Below are 21,275 nucleotides of genomic sequence, written 5' to 3' on the forward strand. Positions count from 1 at the left end.
CTTTCAGTCCTAAACATGTGTTGCCCCTAATCCTAAATTTTTCTGGCTTGCTCTGGCAACCTGCTGTTAAATCCTCCTGTTTACTTACCTTAATATCTGCTTAATGTTTTCTGCCAGAAGATCCCTGAGGGTCAATGTTCTGCCTGCCTGCTGAGATCTTTGCTTCTTGCCTGCTCTTGAATAACCATGAGCTATCTGACAACTCACACCCCTCCTACTAACCAAAGCTGAGACTGACCCCCACTATTTGTTCCACTCGTGTGTCCATGGGTGTACCATACTGAAATTGTCTGCCAAGCTGGTGCTCTTTACACAATAGGATATAAACTCAGCTATTCTTTTTCAGTACGTCATTCTGGTAGCCTTTTGTGGAACCAGCAGGAAAGGTCGTTTTCACAACATTCCTTATGTACTAGCAGTGTCATTACTCCCGTTTGGTAAGAACCCGAGGTTGAGAACTGTAATTTGTTTCTAAGTAGTGGAGCAGGGTTTCAAGTGCATGCGGTCTAACTGCAAGAGCTGCTATTCTACGTCCTTCATGACAAGTAAGGTTCTTTACTAACCCTGGGAGAATCCCCTGTAATGATATTAATTACATCGCTATTTCAATTAAAGTATATGGCAAATAGAGATGGCAAATTATCTTTGTTGCGGTATCACTTGATGGAAACTAACAGCACTTAGATATAGAGAAATCTAAGTGATTCTTAGAAAGATGATGATTTCCAAGTCTAACCCTATAGTCGCCATCAAGGCTTGGTGCCCTTACAACACCACGGTTAACAAATGGAACTGATAGATCCCTGAGTACTGAAATTTAACCTGTAGACACTGTGAAAGAAACAGAATGTAGCAACACCTCAAGGCAGTTAATTAGATCAGTACCATGGTTTTAGACAAATGTGCTACTATACAGTTGTCAGCTTCACTTGCATTGAACTAAATATATTGAATTTGAGCTTGAAGGAATGAAAAACTCACAATGAAGCAGGCTTTTCCATGAATTATCAGATTTTCTTTCCAGTCACATCTCAGCATTGTTATAACTTATCTGAAATCCAGTGTGAGGCAGCATGGACCACGGGTCAGATTAGCTGCCCGTTCTCCATTGTAAAATGGGAATAATAATAATACCTACTTTACAGTAATGTCAGAAAGGAAGTAATATGTGCAAAGCGTTTAGGTCAGTGCCTGGAATATAATATGCATTATGTATAAATATATATATATATATCATTTACATATGATATATTTATTATATAATTTATTACATTTGTGGTTTCTATTGCTTAAAGAAAGGGTTATCTTATTTGATTAAAAAATCTAGAGAAAAATAAAACCATATGAAATAGACTAGATAGCATGTAGCTCAGTGAAATTCTACATTCCATTGGCAAAGAAGGGTATTTTATAATCCGCTGCGCCATTTTCTCCTTGTAGTTTTTACTAAATTAAAGGAATAAAGATTCAAAAGGAATGGCCATCCTGTCCAGGATTGTTTTGCAAAGTATTTTGGTGTTACTAGAGGCTCTTAAAACAATAAAAATTATTATTTTTTAAATAAATTCAATGTCTCATAAGCATAGTAATGAAAGAGCAAAGGGAAAAAAAATCTTAAAACAGATTCCATTTACAGTAGCAACATAATTGGTAGAAACATAAGATTTTCCAAGGTTGCTACTCTGAAGAGGTATCTGATCTCATAAGCACCGACCATCTCTATTTTTAAGGAGGTAAATATTTTACTATTAGAATACCTACCATTGACTTCCATCTTATGAGAGAAACTGCCTTTGTTAAAGAGAAGACCCCCATAAAGCACTGGGGAAGTCTGCACCAACCTGAAAGAATGGAATCCAGAAAGCAGAGGAAATCATTAACTGCTCTGAATGACATAAGCAGGAGATCCTTTGTTTTGCCCTGATCTAGTAAGGTGGGGAAGACTAAAGAGAGGACTAAAGAGAGACTTGAGAGAGAAGACAAGCAAGTAAAATCATACAACATTTAAAAGGATAGTAAAATTTTCTCATGATGTGGTAGCTGGAAAATACTTAAAAATGAGTTATGTACAAAGTTCAAGTTTGACTACTGTGTTGCAGTGCGCCTTCTCTCTTGTTGTCCATTACATTTAGCCTACTCATAAATGTACTCCATTAGTGGGTTCATGACTATGTCTCTAATTTAAGAAAGAAGACAAATGTATCTAGATTATACTGTGAGAAGCAGAGAATGCAACCACGAAGCAATCAGAAAAGAGTCTGAAACCAAGAAACTATGGAAAAGTTAGCAAATGGAAGTAGGATAGCAAGGCCAGCATAGTAAGATAAGGAGGGTTTCCCTGAAAATAAGGGCCATAAGCAGGGTGCTGAGTCAGCATACTTTCATCAGGACATGGTCTGGCCACCCACAAGATATGAGACCTGACCATGAGCAACTGCAGTCTAAGGACCAGTCAAAACGAGTAGTAATTGAGATGGAGGACCAAAGTTGACCTGAAGATGAAGTATGTCTCATTTCCATGTTAAAAATCACACCGCTGGGTGGAGATCTAGGATTCAATGATACATGGGATGAATGAAGACAAATGAATAGCGACCATGCCTGTGCAGAGAAGAACCCTTCTGTATATGCCTTGACCTCACAATGCCATTTCTGGTTTTCCAATGTAAACCCTAACTCACTTGGAGACAGATCCAGCTGTACTCTGAGCCAGTCTGCACTCTGATTATGAAGTGCACAACTCTCTTACATTAAATTCTTCTGCATTCTCTATTTCTGACTTGCTCTGGAATTCTTTCCTATGCAGTCAAGAATGCCTCACCTTGAGAAGGGGTTTGAGTCTCTTCTTGATGACAAGTTCATCAGCTAAATGAATAAGTCTTGAGAAGGGTCCTGATCTTCCATAGACAATTCTCTTGAGATTTCATCTGCTCTCATCTTGATTTTAACAAGTACAGTACAATTAGTTGCATGTGACTTATTTTTAGAAATAGAATTTTTAATGTATAGAATTTCTTGCCAAGTACATGATAACCATATATCTCCATTGGAGTTATTTCCATGTCTATAGTTAATAAGAAACCCTTTATTTTTTTAAGGTTTTTGTCATAGGGCAAATGTGCTCACTGGAGGGAGAGAGAGAGAGAGAGAGAGACAAAGTAGGAAATCACCTCCCTGAGGAGATGACCATACCTCAATCCCCTCTCTTATATTCTCTTCTTGGGATTTTTGGGCACACACACCTATATGCCTGGTATGATTTTCAAGCTGCCTGTTCCAGGACTCAAACCTGTTACTCATGTGGGAATTCAGTGCCTTAACCACCACACCACCTACTAGCCCCACTAAACAGCATTTTTTAAAGTACATAAAAATGATGAAGAAGATCCAGAGCATTGTGTAACAAGTTTTATCTTCGTTCTGCTGTGAAAATCTCTCCAGAATTTTGAAAATAAACTTTAACTCTGTAGGTAAAAGTAAAGAATATCATTTAAGTCAAAGCTATGACCCTTGTTGTTTTGGAACAGAAATTTATGAGGTTGTTTATTTGTGTAACCTCTGAATATAATTTTTTTCATGCTATTAAAAGAGGTTAACAATTAGTTATCTAGAATAAATGTATTTATTGCATGCGATAACTATAATATTGTTGCTTTGCAACAAAATTACTCACTACTGTCATTCATAAATCTAAATTTCTGTATTTTTCAGTGAGAATAACTTTTTAAAAATTATTAAGCCTGTAATTTGGCCTAGACTTTCCTTCTACCATCATTTACGCTTTTATCCAAGGCAACTTACTACCCATGCTGGGGCTCATGTTTTGTTTTCTGTTTGCTTTTTGTTTATTGGCTTGTTTTTTTTACACTCTGAGACAATGGAATTACCATCCACTCAGGGAAGTCCAAAGCCAGGAACTTATGGTCATGACATCATGACCATGAGGTTGACATCATGATTCTCCAATCCTGATGAGCTCCCCCTCGGTATCTTCCTTATCCTTCCCTGCTGTATATCCTCTCCACAGACATCGCCTCTCCTTTTAAGTTTCTGCATGAAGTCAGCACAGCGCATTTGTGGAAGATTCTTGATCCCCTAAATATATTCTATTCATTGTAGACCAAAATGCAAATCCAAAGCTCCACTCCTTTATTCTAAAGTTTTGATGGCTCTTTGTTGCCCAATGATAAAGGTTTCACAGGTTCTAGCTCGGTTTTACCTCAAGTTACCTTCTCCCACTGTGGCCTTTTAAGTCCTCAGCAATGTTGAGTATCTCAAAGCTCTTTCAGGAAATAAAGCTCTCTCATGCCTTTACTTTTTATAGCTCTCATTTTTCATGTACTGGACTGCTCTCTTCCTTTGAGAACTCATAGATATTGTCCAAGGTAGGGTTCAGCACTCAGTCTATGAAATCCTAATTTACCCCAAAGATATTCAGCTGTTTATTCTTCTACTTTTCTAGTATATTTTATAAATTTATTAACCTTGGGACCAGCAGTTAGCATAATGGCTATGTCTCTGGACTCCCATGTAGTCGACCGTGGTTTGAGTCCTAGACAGGTGGTTTGAACTCATGCCGGGCACCTATGTGTGCATGCCCAAGATCCTGAGAGGAGAATGGAGGAGAAGGAATTGCGTGGGTGAAGGAATTGTGGTGTGGCCATCCCCCCTGGGAGTGATTTCTCGCTTTCTGTCTCTCTGTCTCTGTCTCTGTCTCTCTCTCTGTCTTTCTGGGGAGCACATGCACCCTATAGCAAAAAACCTCTCCAAAAAAATTTATTAACCTTTCATTCTCATATAAATAAGTTGATAGATAATTAACACACTGAGAGGAATGGAATCATTCTGAAGTTTGTAGAAAATTCTCTATTAAACCTATAGCTAGAATTTTATAAGACAAGGTCTAAAAGCTTCACTGAAAGATTCCTTTCCTCTTAGTAGTCTTCTAATGGGAATTTCCAGCTATAGAATTTTTTGAACATAGAATATTTATATATGTACTCAGCAAACATTTCAGAATATTTGCATATACTAAACAATATGTTGCTATGGATCATATGTTCTTGAGTAACAATATAGTTACTGATACTGAAAGTCTAATTGGTCAAGTGAAGCTTTGTAACCTGAATACATTATGATAGAAAATGATGTCTCAGAATAAAAATTCTATGATGAGGACAGCTTGGTATTGCTAAAGGCAAAAAATACTGTGATAGGGTGCCTAGAAACAAGTAAAATGATACACTGATAGAGAAATCCATAGTCTCTGAGGGCCAGTATCAGGGAAAAATCCAGGGGATGAATTCAAAATAGTACCCACAGTGCCTAAGAGGTCAGAGAAGGAAAATACTTTACTCATGGAGAAATGGGAGCTTCGATCTTGTTGGAGTAAAGACATTGATACGAAACTACGGGACACAGACTTACTTCACTGATAAGAGTATGAGATGAGAGTTTGATCTCAGGACCAAAGTGGTAACTAAAAGAGATACAGAGGGTCAAGCAAGATCTAAGATGGACTTGAAGAACTAGAATCAGGGCCATGACTAACCTATATTATGTGATTTTTAAAAAATGTGTGAAGGCTTGATGCCCAGAAAGAAGCGTGCTTACTTCAAGTGAGGCAGCACTTTACTGGAAATATCACAAGCAGATATTCCTTCAGCCAGGTGACTGTACGGTTCACGCTCTGCATAATTCTGCCTGGGAATCTTTAACTCACCCTGGCTACAAAGATAATTCATTGCATTTCCAGAGGCATAGCTGCATCTTTAAATGAAGAATTAGGGATAGAATGAAGTGGTACAGAAAGTCAAGCAGGTCATTGCACTTTGTGTTAATGGGCCAAAGTGAAGACTCTTTCTCAATAAAGTAAAGAAAGTGAGAATTTAATTTCTTCACTTGGTTCTGGCCATTTTTTTCAGTTAATTTCTATCTTTGTTAACTATAAAGCAGCGTATATCAATATATATAAGATCAATATAAATCATAGTCAATAATACTCAATGATATTTTGTTCTGATGTCATAGAAATTTAAATACTGCATTTTATATATACTTATGAAAAATAATTTTTCAATCCATAATGAAAATAATCAGTTTCATGTGTGAAATAAGTATATAAATGAGAACATAGAAATGATATCTTCTCCACTAAAATTAAAAATTGCAAGGTTTAATCTTCAATTAAGTTGTATTTCTCATGAATTTCTCTTGCATATTTATCTATGCCCAATTTAAAAAAATAAATGATTTCTTTCCACTTTATTTTCCTTTTGATGACAACTATTGTCATAATTTGCACTAAAAAGGAACTTCATTTTGAGAGAGAGTTTTGTGTACTGTTTCCATGTCATGAGAGTCACACAAGCAAATTTTTTGGCAAAAATTTAACAAAAATGGTACTGTACTTCTGATGCATCATCGCAGGTGACATAGGATGTTGGTTTGTGCCATTTTTATAGTCAGTTCTTATCACTCAGGAAGGTGATGTCTGTCAGGTATTTCATTTATGAAGGATTTTTTTCCATTTATAATACATATCTTGTGAAAACTACTTTGAGATTTCATAAATTTATCTTTTTGTATCAAAATTTCACCCACTAATTACATCATTCCATGATGAGTATTGCCTTTAAAATTTATCTTGTGCATATAGTTTTCATCTACTTACACATTTATCTGCTGAATAAATGAGCCAAAGGTAAATGCATACAGTTTTATTAGATATTGCCAAATCCCTCACTGCAGTAAGCACTGTACCAGTTTGCTTTCACATACTATGTGTGGAAGTGTTCATTTTCCTATTAACTTGCAAACAGAATACAATTACACTTGTAAATTTTTACCAGTCTGATAGGTGAGCAAAGATATCTCAGCATAGTTTTAACTTTCATTTTCCTAATTAAGAAAGCAGTCAAGGATCTTCAATTTGCATAAAAGTCAGGTGTATGTGGATGAACCTGTGTGTTTGAATATCTTTTCTAGTCTTTTGTTCTACTGTTTGTGAGGGTTATTTGTTTTGCTTGTTTTGCTTTGAATTTCCTCAATATTTCAGAAATTTTTATGGTGATATTAGCTCTTCTTGTTATATATCTGGAAATTTTTTTATGAGTTTTACATTTGCTTTTCATAATAATAATTATTATTTCTTTGTCATATAAAGGTTTGTTTCTTCCTGTATATATTTCAGTGTATTCTATCAATCTCTTATTGTATATGCATAGTGACTACAGATAAACAACACTTCCCTCCACTCAGATAAAAGAGAAATTTAACTTTTCATTTGTTAGATTACTGATTGACATGGAGTTTATTCTTCTGTATGCTGTGAGATATAGGTCTAACTGTACCTTTTTCCTAATGTGTGTTGTCTAAATATCACTTACTTGTGCTAAGACAGTGACTTAAGGTGTCACTTTCCTTATACATTAGACTGACATTTATTCTTGTATTTATCTCTATACTTTCTTTCTTTTTTTCCTTTTTTTTTGTTTTTGTTTTTAGAGAGATTGTTGCTATAGAATGAGTATGCTCACCTAAGACACAGGGAGAGAAGGAGAAAGTGAGAAGCCACTCCCAAGAGGAGATAGTCCTGAGACACCCTCTTCTCCTCTAGGGTTTTCTGGGCACACATGCACTCACCCAAAGTGAGTTTCAAGTCTTGGGGCCAGACTTGAACTGTAGTCGACCACATGGAAGTCTAGCACCTTAACCACGACACAACCCGCACTATATACCTTCTGTGTCATTCTGTCTAGCTGTTTATCCATGCCCCACTATCACAACAATTTTTAAATTTTATTTATTTATTTATTTATTTTATGTGAAAGATACAGACAGAAAGTCAGGGATAGAGAATGGTACTCTGAAAGGGATCTCCGCAATCTGATCCAACCCCCAGCCTCACCCAACTTTGAGTGTGAGGACACACATGGCAGGTGTGTAGAGAGGCCCCAGGACACCAACCTGGGACCTTTCCATGATCATCCAGTTGTGTTAGCACTGCACTACTCGCTATCCCCAACACTGTCTTAACTGTGGAACTTTATACTGTGTTTTAATATCTGATTAGACAGTTTATCCCTTGTAGCTTTTCTCCTTCACTTTTGTAGCTATTTTAGCATTCTTTTCCCCTATGTGAGCTCCTTAACCATTCTAATCTACCTCACTTTTTTGTTGTTGTTGTTTTTTGGAGATGTTTTTTACTATAGGGCACATGCGCTCACCAGAAAGACAGAGAGAAACAGAGAGATAGAAAGCAAGAAGTCACCCCCAAGGAGGATGGCCACACCACAATCACTTCTCCTCCATTCTCCTCTTGGGATCTTGGTCATGCACACACATGCGCCTGGCATGAATTTAACCCACCGGTTCTGGGACTTGAACTGTGGTCGATTATATGGGAGTTCAGCGAAATAGCCATTATGCTAACTGTTGGCCCCAAACCTCACTTTTTAAATACATATTCATAAATAGGTTGGGACCAGCAGATGGCATAATGGCTACGTGGCTGGACTCCCACGTAGTCAACTGTGTTTTGAGTCCCAGACTCAGTGGCTTAAACTCACACAGGGTGTGTGTGCATGCATGCCTAAGATCCCAAAAAAGAGAATGGGGGAGAAGGAATTGCAGCTTGGCCATTCCGCCTGGTGGGGGTGGTGATTTCTTGCTCTCTGTCTCTCTGTCTCTCTCTGTCTTTCTGGAGAATGCATGCACCCTATAGCAAAAACCTCTCAAAAAAAATGTATAGGCAAGTTCCTTACTAAGTTTTAAAATGTGCTTGTTAATAAGAGTTTGATTTTTATTTCAGTTTTTTTTAGTGTAAAACTTAAATATTATGCATGCACATATCAGAAGTGTACATTTCCTAAGCTTTGATAAATGCATACATCTTTGTAACCTAAAAACTCTTATCAAAATGTGAGACATTATCATTACTGAAGAAAATTTCTTTATAAGCCATTTTTGCCTCTGAATCAGCCACTTGTCTGTTTTATTCAGACCATAATTATTTTGTCAGATAGTAGGTGCTCTTTTGCACAGAGTTTCTTTTATTCTTTCTCTCTGTCTCTCTCTCTACATTTACCTATGGACAAACAAACTAAAAATGCAAACTCTTCTTTTTGTCTAAAATTCTGAAGAATGACCTTATTACTAAGCGTTTTCTGAATCATAAAGCAATCTCTATATATCAACTCCTCCCTTCTTACCATTAACATCTCATAAATGCTCTGAGCTTCAATTGTTATTGCTAAATGCAACATAAAATATCATGCCTCAGTGACTGCAAGCAATACCAAAATGTCAAATCTATCTCTTCTTAATTTCAATATAATGCTAGTTAAGAGAGGCCATTACTGTAAAAGAATGAGAATCCTAGGTGACAAATGGTTTTACCTGCAATAAGATAATTTTCAAATGATTTATTAAATATAAAATAATAAATTTCAGCCAAGTGGATCAGTCTTTCATCTACAATTACATGGTGAAAAGAATCAGTGAATCTAATCACTCCCAACTAGACTTGGTATCTATTCAACTGCTTTATATGTTAGTGATATCTCTTATATTGAGCTGTTTAAATCACTGCATGTTTATTTAGTTTCATTATTAAAAATAGTCACATATGGGCACCAGACAGTGGTGAGGAAGTAAAATGTGATTCTCTGCAAGGCTCCCTCAGATAGGAAGGTTCCAAGTTTGTATCCGGAGACCTCCCTGAATATGCCAGACACAAATGTGCCCATTATCTGGGGCTGGCTTAAATTGGGAGGTGGGTTGTGGATTCAAGACACTGTTGGGGTTGCCGTTTCTCTATTTTTCTGTTTCTCTTGTTTATGTAAGAAATAAATAAAATAAACCAGAAATCTGCATCTACACCATATTTATACAAGGGCTAAAAAATGAAATGAATATCAAAGTAATGGAGTTTTCCTTTAAAACTTTAAAGGAAAGTAAGTTTTAAGAGTAAGACAATCTAATTAAATACCTAAACAAAGTAATGTTATAATTCTACATATTAAAAGATTTCTAGGGACCAGCAGATGGTGTCATGGCTACATCGCTGGACTCCCATGTAGTCGACTGCAGTTTGAGTCCCAGACATGGTGGCTTAAACTCATGCTGGGTGCATGTGCATATGTGCCCAAAATCCCAACAGGAAAATGAAGGAAAAGGGATTTTGGCATGGCCATCTCTCTAGGCAGGGATTTCTTGCTTTCAGTCTCTCTATCTCTGTCTTTCTGGTGAGCACACCGCCCTATAGCAAAATCCTCTCAAAAAAAATTTTTTTTTCTAGATTCTGAGGTCATCAGGTGGCATCGTGGTTAAGGTGCTAGACTGCCTCATGGCCAATCTTGATTTGAATCCTGGGCCTGCAAGTTTTAAAATTACACAGGGCCTACTTGCTATGTGCCCACAATTCCAGGAGGGGAATAGAGGAGAATGTATTGTGGTGTGGCCATCTCCCCAAGGGCTGTTTCTCACATTCTCTGTCACCATTTCTAGTGAGCATACACACCCTATCAGAAAAACCTTATTAAACAAATTCTAGATACTGTTTGCAAGTAATTTAAGGAAGAAGTACAATTTTGATTTTTAAATAGAAATTACATATAACCATGTATTTGTTTCACTCTTTCTTTAATATGTCAGCTCTGAATTTGACCTAGAAAAATTTCTTAGTCTTCTTCATGATTTGTAAATTCATTGTGAACTTACTCTTGTCTAAGTGTTGTTGGAATAAAGTAGAACAAAAAAACTGCCTCTCTCTTCTGCTCACACCTATAGCTTTTACACTCTCAATTATGTTTCTCTCACTAATCCAACTTAATTTATGAACTTAACAATTGCTATGCCAGTCTCTACTGTAAGAGACAACATATATTCACTCAGTTTCTTTGTCCTAACGTTTACTCCTGAAAAATAACCATCACACTACCAAAGGTATATTTAGCTTCTATTTCTGCTTCACAGTCTCTATCATCAGTTCCACACAGGTTAGACTCTCGGTACCAGAATGGGGATTTATGTCTCTTGGACAGTTCAGCCAATTCTTACTCTGGAAGATTATATCCATGGAAATATCCAGCTCCAGAATGAGGGGTGGAAACCGGCAAATGCAGAGGGGGAAACAAGTGACTGGTCTGGGACATACTAAGAAAGCAAGATCCTTAAGAAACCATTCTTCTTGATACCATGGACAAAGTTCTATGTGAGTGTCTATTTCTTATTCTCTCATTTTTTACTCTATGTGTTATAGAATCCATAAAATCATAAATTTGTAAGGTACTTTACAAACCATGAATAATAATCATAATCATAATAGCTTTACTTTTATGGGTAAGGAAAGTGCATCAAAAACAGGAAAAACAACCTGATATCGGTGAGACAAGCAGTCTCACCAATAGCTGTTTGCTGTGCTGTGAGCCAAATTTAGGTCTCTGAATTTTCTTAAACGTGACCTTGACAGGACCAGCAGATGATGTAATGATTATGTTGCTGGACTCTGTGGTCGACCACAGCTCAAGTCCCGGACCTAGCAGCTTAAACTCACACAGGGCGCGTGTGCATACCCAAGATCCCAAGAGAAGAATGGAGGAGAAGAACTGTGGCATGGCCACACCCCCTGGGAAGGTGATTTCTTGTTTTCTGTCTCTCTGTCTCTCTGGTGAGCACACGTGCCCTATAGCAAAAATCTCTAAAACAAATTAGAAAGTGACCTTGCCTCTTCAAGGTATCTAGGATCTTGTGTGAGAAAATTTATCTATAAAATACAAATACTCTATATGGTTCATCTCATAAAGCTTATAGCCACAAAATAAAAATAAAAGGAACGAGCTAGGTCAGATTTTTTCATAGTTTATAAAAATAATTTTAAACATTAATATACAACAGAAACTTTTTGTTTTATAAACTCTATTCTAATTTGGTTTTATTATTTTTAACTCACTATGTCTTGGGCTAGAAGATAGTGTGATGGTTAAGGTACTACATCCCACATAGCTGACTCTGTGGTTCGAATCCTGGCAGCCTGAAAAACCATGTCAGATGGGTGTGCATGTGTGTCTAAAATCCTGAGAGGAGAATGGAAGAGAAGGGATTGCAGCATGGCTATTTCCCTTTTTCTCTGTCTCTCTCTGGCAAGTGCACATGCCCTATAGCAAAAGCAAAAACAAAAAATGTGTATCTTTAACAATGTCGACTGTTAAGAATATGATTCATTACAGCAACATAGTACTGATGAAAAAGAGTCTATGGATTTTCTCAATGACCAATATTTTACCTAACTCACTGTAGAATTTATTATCACATTCTTTTAGACATTTAAATCTTATCTAGAGTATATATAAATTTTATTATGATTTTTTACCTAAATACAATTTATGTAACTATACTTAATACTTAATTTCAGAAGAGTAGGATCTACCAGTAAACATTGCAAAAGGAATATACAGGAATAAAACAAAAGTATGTAGAGAACAAATATAATGAGGAGGAAAAAGTGATGGATTTTCTAAAATGTTAGCAAAATGCTGCCATCCATAGCAATTTAAGTTTTTCCAACAAAGCTTGAATTGAAGCACCTTTAAAAAAATCAAACTTTTATGGAGAAATGTTGAGATGGCTTGATAATTCTCTTGGAGAACAGTAGTAATGTGGCCTCCTGGGGATGCTACCTCATGTCCCACTTCAAATACTAACAAAAAGTAAAACAAATGAGTTTCTATACTAAGAGAAACATGATGCTTTCACTGAGAATAAGAACAAACTTCACTTTAGTGTCAGCTTTTGTCCTTAAATAAAAAATGCTTGTTTCCATGTCATATGGACATTTCCAAGAGTTAGCATCTGAAATCAGTTATTTTTCTTCAGATGCTACAGAAAAGAGAGCTGTCATTGGAATCTATTGTTTTCAACTAGAATTGCTTTTAATTCTCTAAGCTGAAACTACTGCATTTGTGATTGTAAAATTATTACAAACTCAAGGTCATGCCCTTCTCAGATCTTAAATGGTATATTATTCTATAATTATGGATTCTAGTTGTAACCATCAAAATCAAACTCAAGCCAAGAGTCAAAAGAATCATGTACCTGCAAAACAAAATAGTTTAATTTGGTAAAATACTATGTCAAGGAGTTCCCTAATAAGAATCTTAATTACAATAGATGTGACATTGAACACAGTAGTAAGGATCATTCACACTTAACTACTCACATAATAACTTGCTTTATTAGTAGTATTAACATCAAAATGATAGAAGTGAGAACAAAAATATCAACTGAAAAGTTGTGTATGGGGTCGACCTCTTAAGCACATGTCAGGCCAGGAGGTGGTATGGCAGTTAAGGTGCTAAATCCTACATGGTTGACTCTGAGGTTTGAATTCCCACCCAGAGGCTTCAAAAACAAGCTAGGTGCATGTGCGGGCATGTTCAAAAAATCCCATGAGAACAGAGAAGAAATAACTGTGGTGTGGTCACCCCTTTGGGGGGTGATTTCGCATATTCCCTGTCTCTGTAACTCTGTCTCTCCCCATCTATGAAAAATTAAAAAACAAAGCAAAACAAACAAACAAACAAAAAACATAAAAAAACTATCAGGACCAGCAGATGGCGAAATGGCTACGTTGCTGGACTCCCATGTAGTTGACCACAGTACAAGTCCTGGACCTGGTGGTTTAAATTCGTGCCAGGCGTGTGCATGTATGCCCAAGATCTCAAGAAGAGTGTGAAAGAGAAGGGATTGCAGTGTGATCATTCCCCCCCAGAAGGTGATTTCTTGCTTTCTGTCTCTCTGTCTCTGTCTTTCTGGAGAGTGCACGTGCCCTATAGCAAAAACCTCTCCAAAAAGAAAACATAACAAAACAAAACAAAACATAATATCAAAAGTTCATATGTCATATGTAAATTAAAATTAATATGATATTTTGATTATTCATAAATATGTGTAGATATATGCACATGTGCATGCATACACAAGTGTACGTGTGTTCATTTTTTCCATATGCATTCTTAAGATTGGATGTGAAGAAATGAAAACTCACAAATTTAATTTCAGAACTTGAGATATTTAAAAATAATGGCTTTAGAACTTCTAAGAGAAGATAAGTATTTGAAAGTAGGTGACTTTTTTCTATGGCATGTCATCAGAGCCACTACTTTGTCTTCAGAGTTTTGAGCTCCAAATGATTTATTAATCTTAGTATCTATTTTCCTGTTCTTATTCTACTTCCTAATTTCTGCAAATCACTTTAAGTTTTCCTTTACGCTATACATAAAATTTCTCATTTATTACTCATGTGTAAAAGTTATGCCTGAATGAGGTCAACAAGTGGCACAGTGGTTAAGCTGCTGGACTCCCACATAGTTGACCATGGTTTGAGTCCCAGGCCTGGTTGCTTTTTTCTCACTTTCTCTCTCTCTGTCTCTCTCTGGGGAGCACATGTACCCTATGCCAAGTTAAAATAATAATAATACATAAATAAAATTAAATAAATAATTATTTTAAAAAAACAAAGTAATGCCTGGAACATATGGTCACATTCACTCACAGGGGAACTATTGAGTCAACGGGATTCTAGTACTCATCTAAGTGATAGAAACAAAGTCAAGCATCAGGACCCATTACTTGCACAACCCATTCATCATGTTATATCTAATTTTATATTCACAGTTTTTATTATTGTTCTTAAGTTCGAAGCCCACAACCCTGAATCTGACCTGGAAACTGAGTGTAATATATATGTTTTTATGCTTCGCTTATCAAAACTGGCTTACTCTGTGCTGAGAGCATTTTCTCAGGGTATCAGGTATCTGAAAGCCATCTGTGACCACAGATTTCAGCCATCACAAGCTCTGCCAGAAGCCGTCACTTTCCAAGTGGAGAGTGGTGTTCTACACTGCTGGAATAGTCCAGCCCTGACTGACACCGTAAAGGTCAGAGATCATGAAGCTATTTTGACATTTCCATAGGTCTAATTTCCAAAACACTCATGACCAAGGTGGCAGACAAGCTGGAGCTAGACTGGGCCGGTAAGTTGTAGCTTCATTGTAAACAAATCTGATGCAGCTTATTTGTAAGACAATGCTGAAATAATGAAACAAAGTGAGGCATGGGAGTGGTGCACAGTAAACTATGAATACGATGCTCAAATGGCATTGCCTAAAAACAGTGAAGAGAAAGATTTCGATCTAGATGGTAAGTGGCATAATATAAAAGATGGAGAAAGACGAGTAAATTAAGGGGCAGTCTTTGGAGCCAAATTGCCTAAATTCATATCCTGACTGTCATGTACTTGAGGTAGAACACCAGTAAAGTGACTTAATCATCTTTCCTCTTAATTTCTTCATTTTAAAAATGGAATTACTAGTAAAATCTACTCATAGGACTGGAAGGTGGTGTCGTGGTTAAGGGCACCGGACTCCCACATGGCCATGCGTAGTCTGAGTCTCGAACTTGGTGGCTTGCTTTCTCACTTTCCCTCTCTCTTTCTCTCTCACACTCTGTCTTACTCTGTTTCTCCCAGTTCAAGTAAAATAAATAAAATAATTCTTCAAAAGAAATTGCTGGGGACCAGCAGTTAGCATAACGGCTACGTCGCTGGACTCCCACATAGTCAACTGCGGTTTGAGTCCCTGACCCGGTGGCTTGAACTCATGTCGGGCGCGTGTGTGTGCATGCCCAAGATCCCGAGAGGAGAATGGAGGAGAAGGGATTGTGGCGTGGCCATCCCCCTTGGGGGGTGATTTCTCGCTTTCTATCTCTCTGTCTCTGTCTGTCTGGCGAATGCACGTTCCCTACAGCAAAAAAACCTCTCCAAAAACAAAAACAAAAGAAATTGCTCACAAGGAGATTGGTACAAGTAAAACAACAGACATAGTGCCTACAGTATAAGATGCATATATTGTTAGTTTTTATTAATACCATCACTATTATTTATCATATTATTAAAATAGTCCAGGAAGCAAATAAACAATAAATATTAAAGAGATATGTGAGACTTGGTGATTTATTTTGATATGTTGGTGAAAGATGTGAAAGAGTTGAGATCATCTCAGATTTTCAAGCATCAGTTATAGAGATAAGAAATGCCCAGGGTTATTTCTGGTATGGCTGAGGCAGAGGCTTATGCATAATTTGGGGGTATGTGTTAACTTTGGTAGATGCAAACTATTATGCCCTACGAAAGATGTAATGTTTGACTTTGAAGCTCTGGGATTAGTCAAATAATGAAACAGATAAAGGGAAATCATCAACAGACAATTGTTTACAAATTAATAACAACAGCTGAGAAAAGTACATCAAAAAGAAATGCCAATGTTTATGATGTGAGAGGCAAAAAAGCAACGAATGGAGGAACATGGGAAGGGATGATGAGATAATTTGAATTTAAATTCAGATAAAATGATTTTATGAAAAGCATAGTTACAGGCATGCAGTAAAGGAAAGACTGAAAAACAAAAATCTCTGTTAGATTTCTGAACATAGAAGCCTTCAGTCACTCTACTGGACAAACTTCAAGAATAGTTCTGAAGGACAGGCACCCGATTATATTTGGTGGAGAGATAAATTAAAGGTGAGCAGCAACAACTCATGACAGCTATCTTTTATAGAATTTTAGATGTTATGGAATATGAGAAATAGTGCACCATCCAGAGGAGGGCTTGGGTACAAGGGAGGACAACTTCTTGTAGGTAGTTTGTTTATAAGACAGAAGCAATGAGTGTGTATAGATTGAGGAAAAAGTGAGTTGGAAAGGAAAGCTGAAGACAGGAAATAAACGAGATTACTCTAGCATCAGTGCCCATGGATGCTTCTAGAGCATATAGGGAATCCCCTGTCAATAGCCTTTGAGTAAACTTCATAAAATCTTACCATATTTATATTGAGTTTTCACTTTATAAATTATTATATTTATAATTCTGGCTGTATGTCAGTGTCCCCTGGCTCACTCCCACAATTCCACCAATAAAAGTCAGACCATTCTCTGCATTCACTAACTTACGTATTTTTCTCTCATATTGACCAGCTCCTTTGCCAAATTTCGATTGTTGTGTCCTGGAATCTGATATCTGATCCCTATCTAATGTGATATCCTGGTGTCCTGGAAAATGAAATGTTGTCCTAGTCTGATAAGTGTGTGCTTATTGGATGTTCCTTTTCTAGTAGACATTGCTGCTCATTCCCTGCAGTCTATACCTTCTAGAGCCCTGCTGCCTAGTGAGAATCTCATTATGAACAGTGCTGATATTGCCACAGGAGTTAAGAGGTAATTAAATAACCACAAATTCTGTTCACACAGAATCTTTAGAAAATACATCTAAAATAAGTTTTTCTGAGAACATGGCTTTTTATTACTTTCTAGTTTAAATATTTCTATGCAGTTTTAATTTCCTTTTTTTTTTAAGGACAGGTTTTTGGAACCAGCAGATGGTGTAATGGTTACAACACTGGACTCCCATGTAATCGATGGTGGTTCAAGTCCTGGACCCAGTGGCTTAAATCTCATGCTGGGCACATGTGCATGTATGCCTAAAATCCCAAGAGGAGAATGGATGTGGCCATTCTCCCAGGGGATTATCTCTTGCTCTCTGTCTCTCTCTGTCTCTCTGGCAAGTGCACGAGCCCTATAGCAAAAATCTCTCGAAACATAAATAAATAAATAAAGACAGGTTCTCATTATGACACCATCTTCCTGCCTCAGTCTTCTATGTATCTGGGGCTAAGGTGCATGCCACTATGCTCAGCTTTGTAAAGTGGACTGGGAATCAAATTCAGGTCTCTCCTGTGGCCTCAGTCTCCCGAGCAGCATTAACTAGTACACACTACTGTGGCTGGGTCATGTTTTTCTTTTTGAAAAATTCATGAGGCATATATTCACCATGGAATACTACTTGGCCATAAAAAGCAATGAGACCCAGTAATTTAATACAAAGTGGACAAATATGAAATATTAATTGCTAAGTGAAGCAAGCCAGATTAAGGAAGACCTTGTATGTCCCCATTTAGTACATACCAAATATCTTCACTCTACAGCAGAAATGGAAATATTTGAAGATATAATAGCAGGGTGAGTAAATGCAGATACCAAAAGAGGGTGGGTAAGAGGGGATTAGGAACTCAAGGAAAAAATATTTTATAGACATAAGAACATAAAGTTATCTGTTTAAAATTATATATATGGTAATATCTTTGACTTGATTGACATGCATGCTATGCATGCTTTGAAAAACCATATTGTACACTGTACAGACAATGATTAAATGTAAATAAAAAATTCATGAGCACGCATTTCTCTTAGAAATATGAAAAAATAAAATTAATTTAATCTTAATATCATTTTCTTCTCATATTGCTGGAATGTTAATTCCAGAGTACACTTCTTTTTTCATATTTGATAAATATTTCCAGAGTTTTATATAAATAGAAGGGAACCATCAGAGTCAGCATGGTTCTTAAAATTGACAAGGCTAACAACTGCTGGAACATGTGTATAATGTCATTTAATGTCACTAAAATCAAGAGGTATATAAATTAGAACAGAACATATGATACATAAAAATAAAATATAAACTTAAAATGTTGCTAACTTTTCTTTCCACTAATTTACACAATTATATTTTCTCTTCAAACACACTAGGCTGGCTTTCAAATGTCTGGCCAGATGCAATTCCCTCCAGAAATAGTACTCTGCTCATACTTATGTTTGAAAATAAGAAGTTAAATGTGAGTTATGAACTAACTTGTAAAAATTTCCTTGTTGGAATCTGAAATTTATATTTTATTTGTCATTTGTCATATTCTCCATGGAAGATGCTAAAAAAGAGTAGGACAAATGTTAAGGCATTTTTAAAACTCTCAATAATACAAAAGTGTTTTTGTTATATGAAAAGAATTTGAAAAGTTTAATGAAGCACAGAAATGGAAATAAATGGAAGGCATTTGATATTACTGCCATTATAAAGACCTTTTTAAAAGGGAAAATCAATTATTCTTTCTAATACCTATATGTAATAACATGGATATAAATTGATGGACAGCAGTTATTCTGAAAGTTCTACCTATACCAACTTCCTGTGAATTAAAAACAAAAGAAAAGTGAGCTTCGTGAATTATTCTGACTTAGCCTAATTTTAATAAATGGAAGTGTAATATTTGGAGATTTTTTATTCAACAGGAAGCCATTTACATTTCAAATTCATAATTTGTTATCATCAATATTCAAAAAAATTAACAAGAAATTTGCTCCATGTGGAGTTAACAGTCTCTATAAAACTGTATCTTTACTGACTTCTTGAATTTAAATGAATTAAAAATTCTAAATCCAATCACTTTTTAGATCTAGAAAATGTTGAATATAGAAACATGTAAGGAAAATGGCTCTCAAGTGTTCCATTATGCAATATAAATAGGGTTTTAGTTTACAAGAAGAAAGCCCCTTCAATCACACTTTCAGCTATCACAGTCCATCATAATGACATAATATGAAACAAGTCTTGAATATCAAATCTTCCAGAGAAATGATCACACCTAAATAGAATATTAATATTTTGCACACTATTAAATGTAAAAGAGGTAATACAGAAAACTCAAATGAACAAGTCTGTCAGAAATAGGATACAAGTAATACATAAGAAATACGCCTAATTTCAATGTAGTGTGTGTTAGCAAATACTAAATGTAAATAAATAACCAACAGAAACTTTTGACTAATATATAGTACCCAACCCAGCAATAATCCTGAATCGTATTGTTTTCCCAGTGACCCAATGGAAGTTTGCTTGAGCGCTGTCATAGGTCACCTTCAGTCACGTGCCGTCTCTGAACCCAGCACTGTGGCTACAGAAACAGCCTTCCCTTAATGGAACACCCTTAGGAGCCTGTTGTTGCAGCAGTTCCACTCAAGCACAGACTGCTAACAGAGAAAGGGTGGTTCCCTTTATTATGAACTAGAATTAAGTGTAGATAAGATGAGAGTGAAGATGAAAGTCAAATAAATACAGCATGGCACAAGCAACGTAGACATGCTGGGTCACTTGGTAGGGATTGTGGTTTGTTGTGTAATAAATAATGAGTGTTTGAGTCAAGGAGGTGAAAAATTCAAGTTAGATTCCAGACAAGCTTATGAAAAAGACAAAGACTAGACCTGGATAAAGAACTGGGTATTGGCTCTAGGAGAGAGGGAAGGATCGGCATTTGGTGCCTGGCTAAGTGAACAGTAGAGTTAGGAACTGAGAAAGAATCCTGCAGTGGATTCACAGGTGAAATTTATCAATTATAATCAAATATGACAATTTATCAATTATCCATTATGCAACGGATAAAATTATATAATAACACCAATAGAATAGTCTCATAATGAATGGGCCTCAGAGAATGATCTGAACAAGTCCAAGAGTCAATAAATTAACCAAATAAGAAAGTAAAGTTTGTTTCATGAAAAATGCTGGGAAGCAGAACAGGTCGGGGTGTACATGAGGAGGATTATTGCCCTACTGCTTCTCGAATAATTATGAACAAACCATATCATGTGCGTAAATTCAGATAAATGTAAAATAAACAGTAGCAAGTATTTTTAAACCTATTTTTTCTAGTCATTGAAACATGATCTACCTTGTTATAAAATCATGATTTGCTGTTCCCTTCTTTAAGAAATAAGGCTTCCCAGCTTTACTTTCAGCTACCCAGCTGTTCCTGGGATATCCAATCCACATCCACATTCTCACTCCCTGCCTAGTTGCCATTCTTTTTTCCCCTTCCAAGCAGCATTTTCCTCATTCTCTCTTCATTTCCTATGCTCATCTAATTTTTTTTTTCAACTTTCTGGTCTGCTATCTTACAGATATCTGTCTAATAAATGTGGATCTAATTTCATGAATATTGTTTATCAATACATATCTACAACCAATTTTCAGCTGATCTGTTTGTAACATTTACTTTCAAATTTGGAACCATCTGAGTACATTAATATAAAATTGACTGCATTTTCACCTAACTCCGCATTCCTTTGTGTTTATAGCAAACATGGCCATTCCTCTTTAAATCAAATCCTCAAAATGGCCTGTGAGTACTAGCTCAGTCCTCTGATTTCAACATCAGAAATGAATATTACGGTTTCTGTATTTTATAATCACATGGAATGTTTTGAGATTTATCCTATTCTTCTGCTATTGTGATGAATAGAATTTATGTATCTAAGTAGAGAAAATCTGGTAAGAAATGTGCACAATTGCAAATAATTACTGTATTGAAAGTATTCTATTATCAGCAAC

Source organism: Tupaia chinensis, unplaced genomic scaffold (genome assembly GCF_000334495.1).
Source record: "Tupaia chinensis unplaced genomic scaffold, TupChi_1.0 Scaffold149325_1, whole genome shotgun sequence".
Classification (NCBI taxonomy): Eukaryota; Metazoa; Chordata; class Mammalia; order Scandentia; family Tupaiidae; genus Tupaia; species Tupaia belangeri.